Source organism: Pseudoliparis swirei, chromosome 23 (assembly GCF_029220125.1).
Source record: "Pseudoliparis swirei isolate HS2019 ecotype Mariana Trench chromosome 23, NWPU_hadal_v1, whole genome shotgun sequence".
NCBI classification, from domain to species: Eukaryota; Metazoa; Chordata; class Actinopteri; order Perciformes; family Liparidae; genus Pseudoliparis; species Pseudoliparis swirei.
In genome coordinates, this window is record NC_079410.1 from 21,874,200 (window position 1) to 21,882,245 (window position 8,046).

At 41.3% G+C, this 8,046-nt stretch overlaps 1 long non-coding RNA gene across 1 annotated transcript; it reads right to left on the reverse strand.

The window, feature by feature from the left end:
- Positions 1-415: 415 nt before the first annotated feature.
- Positions 416-5,634, reverse strand: LOC130189339 (uncharacterized). The gene is made up of 3 exons (XR_008830764.1): positions 4,116-5,634; positions 3,283-3,343; positions 416-1,679 (listed from the first exon to the last, which is right to left on the reverse strand). It is a non-coding gene; the product is annotated as an uncharacterized LOC130189339 (long non-coding RNA).
- Between the last annotated feature and the right edge of the window lie 2,412 nt (positions 5,635-8,046).

An 8,046-nucleotide genomic window follows, 5' to 3' on the forward strand; every position in this document is an offset into this window, starting at 1 on the left:
ACTCAGAAATAGAATTTGGAAATCTCTCAGAGGGATTATTATAACCACGAGCATGTTTCCCACAGACTGCAGAGAGCTGGAGGACCAACGGGTTGTGACATGGATAAGATATGAAAGGATTCTATCATAGCTACAGTGACACTTTGATGTGTGTCGCCATCAGCGTTCATCAATACGGTCAACGGCAGTCTTTATATATCGGGAACATATTGCAACTATTTTTATTAAATGTTTTTAATAATTTACAGGAATTGTTTTAATTAAATTCCAAAAGGCAAAGCCAAAAGAAAGGACGTATCTGGAATACAAAGACTTTGAAGTGAGGAAAGAGAGGATGTGCATGAAGGTGAGCTCAGTGCATAATTATGAGTCAGAATTATGGCATTTTAGAGAAGGAAACACTTTTTAAGATATCTCAGCCTGTATTTTTTATTTTAAATAAATAAATACATGGAAAATAGTTGCACCACAAATTATTAATTAGATAACCTTTTTCTTTTTTTCTCCAGCAGGAATAATTAAATGACTTTATTAAAGGAATGTTTGTTGGGGAAAACACAGGATATCAGCTTCATAAAAAGAACATTTATCACAAATATCAACGTTTTAAATACTCTCTTGAAAGATAAGACATTTCTGAGTTGGATTAAACATTAACATATACAAATTGTATTTCATTTTGACTACAACAAAAATAATAACGAAACACACCTTTATACTGGAAAATGTATATATTTTTAGTTTGAAAAATGAAATTTAAAAAATCCATATAAGACACACGAAGTGTTGATTTTCTAAAAAATCCTTCACATCCTTCACACTTAATGCATAGAATAATAAATAAAATGTAAAAAATAAATAAACAGTTCGAGGCCTTTTAATCAACAACCTCGAGTCACTATGCACGGAGAAAAATGTCCATAATAATAATAATAATAATAATAATAATAATAAACTCACACTCACCGTGAGACGAGGAGTCCGAGATGCCTGGAAGGGAAATGAGAATCAAATCAAACTATAGAAAAGAAAAGAAAAGCCGCCAAAACAAAAAAAATCCCACTTTCCTCTGAGGCCGTCTCATCTTCCTGCACCGAGACTCCTCACTTTAGTCTTTTGTTTTGTCTTTTTGTTCTTATAATAAAAAGAAAAGAAATCCACCAACTGACGCGCACAAACAAAGCGAGAGAACCCGGATGTTCCTCGGGATGATATTTGGATCCAGGATGTCAAACTGTCCACGCTCCCGTTCATAGGAGGCCGGAAATAATACGTTTAGTGTTGACGGACGTTCTATTGTTTGAGACAATAGTCTTTATTGTTTTAATCGCTGCCAGCTCCTCGTGCTCTCTGTGCTGCAGCTGGTCCACTTCCGCCGGGGAGAGGTCGAGGGCGACGCCGCACAGCTCGCGGTTGCGCACGGCCGCTTTTCCCTTCGTAGTCCCTCCGGTTGTGGAACCAGGTCTTCTTCACCTGCCGGACCCTCGGGGCGACGCTCCCGCTGAGCTCCAGGCGGCGCTGTCGGGTCTGCTGTGCGGGAGAAAAGCTCCGGCTCTGGGGTCTGCGGCTCCCATATGAGGACCCGGCGCTTCTGCTGCGGCTCCGCCGGCCGGGCACTGCGCCTCTGAGGGCCGGGCACTGCGCCTCTGAAGGCCGGGCACTGCGCCTCTGACGGGGCTCTGAGGATGGAGGACAGAGCGTGTAATAGGTTAAAGATCATCTTTAATTACCAAATACAATGACAATTAATAGTAATAATAACAATAATAGTAATAGTGATAATAATAATAAATAATAATAATAATAATAATAAATAAAATGTTTACTTTTCTCTTTCTAGCTTGTTTTACACACATACACACACACTCACGGTCGCGCACACACACACACACACACAGTGCGAAATAAAATACACAAGGGCAACTACTACACGCTTCTTCTCAGAGTAGTAATAATACACATTTTAATAGTAATATTATTAGTAACAATTATTATTATTATTAATAGTAGTAGTAGTAGTAACACCATGATGATAATGATAATAATAATAAAACTATTACTAGATATTATTGTTATCATCCGAGAATGCACCGAACTTTCATTGTTCAAATCACAAATCATAACCCACCTGTTCAAAACTGCTTTTAATGTGTGATTGTGTGCTCTCTACGTTCTTATTTGCTTTTATCGTTTGTTTTTATTGTAATTTTAGTTATTTTTAATGCATAGCTTTTAGGATTTTTTAATTATGTGTTGTAAAGCATCTTTGAGTATTCTGAAAAGCGCTATAGAAATTGTATGTATTATTATTATTAGTAGTAGTAATAGTAGTAGTAGCATTATAAGGATAAAAATACTAATATATTAATCGTATGTGTTGTTTTTATTTGGGCAATAATAACATATACAATACTGTATTTCCTTTTTCCGTGATTCTACAATTCTTAAAATACGGTGTGTGTGTGTGTGTTTCCTTAATTAGCAGTATAGCCTAAATGTAACATTTCCATAAAGCTGCGTGTTGCAATATAATGTTAAAGTTGGGCTATATTATATTTTAAACCTATTATATGTTTTTTAACATGAAGGCTCCTTATTCTCATTCTTATTCTTATTCTCATTCTTATTCTTATTCTTATTCTCATTTTGTTCTTATTCTTATTCTTTTCTCTTAATTTAAACCCGATGAACTCTTGGCTTTCTGCACGTAAAATTAATAAAATGGCATCTAAATAAAAAACATGACCAGCTGATCAGCTCACATGTTTACTGTGATGATATTTACCTTCATGTTATGACGTCATTATCATCACGTGAATTAACACGTTGAACAACGTTAACGCCATTTGTGATCCCGATTCTTCCATCATTATGTGTATTATAATGTGTATCATAATTATTAAATAAATTAAATTAATAATAATAATAAAAGTATTGTATTATTGTTGTTGTTTGGTGTATTATCATCATCAAAATCATGTTTGTACATTTCAATACAACATCACGTCCAATGACATATGTAAAATAATGTAATTAAAATAAAAGTATTATTGAATCTTTGCCTCTTGTTTCCGGTCCGTCGCGGCGCCCTGACCCGGTCTGGAGGCTCTGCGGTGTAGGTGTCCTCGGGTCTCTCCGCAGCCCGCAAACAACAACAACAACAACAACAACGCTCGCTGAGGGCCGCGCATGCGCACAGCTTGAGAGGAGCAGCACGCACTATACGTTGTTTTGGTAACTTTGAAAGACTCTGGGCCAAAATGTATAGTTTAGTAGTCATACCTTACGGTGACGTCATTCCCATCCCATGTCGGCATCGTGGACCACATGTTCGGTTCCATCACTGTGAAGATATTTAATATTTAATTAAAACAGATTTAACCAAACAGTCTTCACATCCTGATGTCACTATATTGCAAAAAGCCCGAGGCCGCACAATAAAACACACACATATTATTTTCGCAACTCTTTTTTTTTGGGCAACTCTTTTCAACCCACCGCATGAACCAGATGACACGTGATATGCCTTTTAGTAATAAAACTATGGACTTCATGACATAACCGTTAACTGCTCGCGATGAGGAGAGGCGCGTTTGGTCGTTTCCAGAAGAGTTGCCCATTTACGCGTAAAGGTGCATAACGGCCCCGTGCATGGCTTCACTTCGCTCTGCGCGCCAAAAGAAGGGGGTGTGTGTGTGGGGGGGGGGGCTTCATGTCTGGAGGGGGGAGACCAGAGCCTCCCATCGGCCCTTCCTGTCCGGCTGCTGGCAGAGGGCCATAAATAGATTTCAGAGAGAGGTGGAAAAGATGTCTTTTAGAGCCTGTCATGAAGAGAGAGAGAGAGAGAGAGAGAGAGAGAGGCGTCACCTTGTCCTGCCTCCACCCCCCCCCCCCCTCCCTTCTGTCTCTTCTTCTTCTCCTTCTCTTCCTTCTTCTTCTTCTTCTTCTTTCTTCTCCTTTTGTTTCTCTTCTCACCTCTCTCCTTCTCTCCATCCCCGCTCTCCTCATCCCCTGCTTCCTTATGCTCATATCTTCCCTTATCTCTGTTGTTGTTCCTCCTCGCTGCTTTGGATGTATAGTCTGTTGCCTGTCATCGTCTCCCTCCTCCTCCTCACCTGCTGGTGCTGGTTCTGGTTCTGGTCCCGGACCCGGGCTCTCCTCCTCGTCCTCCGTGTCGCTGCAGCCGGTCCTGCTTTTTGTTTTTGGACCGGCACCGAATGGCCGATACCGATAAGCCCTATCCCGTTATCTCTTCCAGGAGGAAGCTCGAGCTCTGCAGACATGGCGCGAGGTGGCCACTGTGCACGGAGGAGGTGCGCGCGCGCTGCGGTGCTGGTGAGACGGAGATCAGCTCACCGCCGACCCGGGTCGTGTCGGAGAACAGAAGCCGCACTCGTGGATCTTGAAACGGGGCCAGCGCGTGACGGAGAGCTGGCACCCCGAGGTGCTGAAGCCGGGCACGTGTCTGGTTAGCGGGTGGCAGTCTAGACCCGAGCTGCCGGTCCTGGTGGCTGAGTGACGTGGGCAGAGGAGGAGGAGGAGGAGGATGTGGAGAGGGAGAGAAGGAGGGGGGCGCGCGCATTTTCATCCGAACGATGCGGAAGTAAACGCGTGCGTTACGCACATCCAGAACCGGGACATGTTTGTCACCTGGCGGCGGCGGCTGACACCGGGCTGTTGTCGGTCGATGGCGCTCGTGCTCGTGCTGCTCCTCCTCCTCCTGCGCACAACTATCGTGTATCCGTTGCTTTATGAGCAGGTGGTTATATTACCGCGTGCGGGGGCTGACAGATCTCATGGAGACGCACCTTGACGTGCGCGCGCGTGTGTGTGTGTGTGTGTGTGTGTGTGTGTGTGTGTGTGTGTGTGTGTGTGTGTGTGTGTGTGTGTGTGTGTGTGTGTGTGTGTGTGTGTGTGTGTGTGTGTGTGTGCAGCGCTCTGACGTTGCTGGAGGGGGGTATTTTGGATTGAGACAGCCTTTTGGGTTGGAAACGTTTCCTGTTACGGCGGCCAATGGCAGTCTGAGGTTCACGGGCGGGCCACGCCCCCCGCTCTGACGGCGGCTTTCTTTCTTTTTTTCTTCCAGAAAAAAACATCTTTTTAAAATGTATTAACCGGAAATCGACAACAGGCGCCATTAAAAAACAAAAACCTCGCTGTCCATATTTCACCGCCGCTCCAAGATGAGAAGCTGCTCGTCTCGGAGCCGGAGAGAGAGTTACAGCGGGTCCGGCTGACTCCCCAAAGCTGTGTCCAATTACAGTGCAGCAGCCCTTGGGGGGCTCCGGGGGGGGGGGGGGGTGCCCCCTCCGGGCTTGAAGCCCGTATACACCACTCCGAGACAGCGGATGCTCTATGAAGTATATAGGCTGCTCTTGTGTTCCAGTGGAATGTGTGTGCGTGTGTGTGTGTGTGCGCGTGTGTGTGCGTGTGTGTGTGTGTGCGTGCAGGGGCTGTAAAATGAAATCACATGAGATGTCAAGTCGTAAAGTAGAGGAGAAGCCGGGTCGTAAAGCCTAAGAGGAGGTTTAGTGCGCAGCAGCAGGTTTTTATTATTTATTTTAATCTAATTTGAGAGAAATTGGTTCAAACGAAAGCGGCGGAAATTATATTATATTGAAATCCATTAATACATTTACGAGAAGCCAGCGTGCGTTGTTATGTTTCTATTATGTTTATTAAAAATGTAAGAAAAAATACATGAATGCTGCACGTGCCGCTTATTCAATTCAATTCAATTCAGTTTATTTGTATAGCCCAATTTCACAAATTACAAATTTGTCTCGGAGTGCTTTACAATCTGTACACATAGACATCCCTGCCCCAAAACCTCACATCGGACCAGGAAAAACTCCCAAATACCCCTTCAGGGGGAAAAAAAGAGAAGAACCCTTCAGGAGAGCAACAGAGGAGGATCCCTCTCCAGGATGGACATATGCAATAGATGTAATGTGTACAGAAGGACAGATTTAGAGTTAAAATACATTCAATGAATATGACAGAGTGTATGAATAGTTCATAGTAGGCATATTCCACGATGGAGACGTCCACGATCCATCAGGCAGATGGCGGTGGGGAGGAGGAGTGGGCGGAGTCTCAAGCTTATGCCTCTAAAACATTAGCAAAACAAATTAAAATATATATGAATATTTATTTCTGGAACACACAATGAGAATATTAGCGTCTTATTCATTGTTACTTAAAAAAAAATTGTCAACACGTTTGATCCGAAATGAATCGATGCGCATCAGCCGCATGCTGAGTGCGCATGCGCATCATCAGAAACCATAGAAAAACTGAACATCAATTTAGAGATTAGTCTTCAAACTCGGATCGGGTCTCAAAGCACACAAAGATAAACATATATATAATATATCAGCTGTTACGGTTGTTATAGAATAACGACGTGCACAATCAAATGTGCAACATCTCAATAAATGTATCTTTAGATTAAATTATGAAATGCAGGTTTTGAAGCAATTAAAAAAGTGGAGGACGACCATATAAAGAGGTGATGAAGGGCCGCGTGCAGCGCCTCATTGTTGCCTCCAGGTGTCGCTGTTTATCTCCGTCACACTTTCAACCATTTAGCTCGTGAACACTGACGAAGCGTCGTGTGCCAACACGCACGCGCAGCGACGGAAACACCCATAAGAGATGAGTACACAATCAACCAATAAGGCGACTCTCGCGAGGGTTTGACGACGTGTCGAGAATTCGTCATGAAAATAATGAAGACATGACAAAGTCTGCGTTATGTTTTTAGGTGAGATACTGACGGCAAAAACATTGTTTTTCATATCGTCTATTCTAAGATTATGGGTCCACAATGTTCTTCCAAAACATTTATTTTACTGATTTTCGTAGATTAATCTTGAATTCACCAAGAGTTAGTAGATAATGCCTCATTTGCATACATAACATTTGAGAACACTTGTAATACAATAAGTAATGGTGTCGATGTCATTAATCAACTGGGGTAGTGTATTTTATTTATTTATTTTATTTATTTTATTTATTTTATTTATTTTATTTATTTTATTTATTTTATTTATTTTATTTATTTTATTTATTTTATTTATTTTATTTATTTTTATTTTTATTTATTTTTATTTATTTTTTTCATTCATTTCATTTATTTATTTTATTTGTTATTTGCTTTTCCTTCAAAACTCTGAGCCAGAAGTCTCCATTGGAAATACAAAAAGAAAACATTTTTAAAAATCGTATCCATGAAGTCACGGTCTTGTCAAGCTGGTGGTGAAGACACCGACATATCATCATAAAAACATAACCGAGCCCCGCCCCCTCGCTTGTATGGATAATTACATCTGCCGGCGTCATATTTCATAAATGCTCTGTTTCACGGAGCCGGCCTCCTCCCTGCGGGACTGGGTCTCAGCTTTTTGATTCACGGGGTGACTGCGATGAGTTATTCATTAATGAGCCATTGAGTGCTTATTAATTACGCCCCACCGTGGCGGAGCAGCAGGGAACCGCGACGCGTGGTGCGTAAATCAAACGCGCCTCCTTTACGCACAGCTTTCCTGCTGAGAGGTTTAAATCATGTGAGGAAAAGATGGCTTCCGGCCACGTGATGATAATTAATAACTGCTCAACAACTTCTAAGTGAAGCAGCGCGATACAGCCAAGACTAGGCCTCCGGATGCTAATGCTAACAAAGATGCTAATCCACATACATTCCATGGACATTGCCAATTGTATTACACTAATTATTATTATTATAATAATCTATATAGAATTGTGTTCATAGTTATTTATATCATAATAATTTATATATATTTCATAATAATTTATATATTTTTCCGAATATATATATTTTTTCTCATAATAATATATATTTTTTCATAATAATATATATTTTTTCTCATAATAATATATATTTTTGCACAACTTTTTTTTCTTCATAATAACATTTTAAGGATTAAACTGCTAACTCTTCCAGTGACAGAAAAGTAAAGAAAGAAATACACCCGGTGTTATGTGTTGTCCTCCATCACCTTTAAGGCAACCTGACGTCACTCT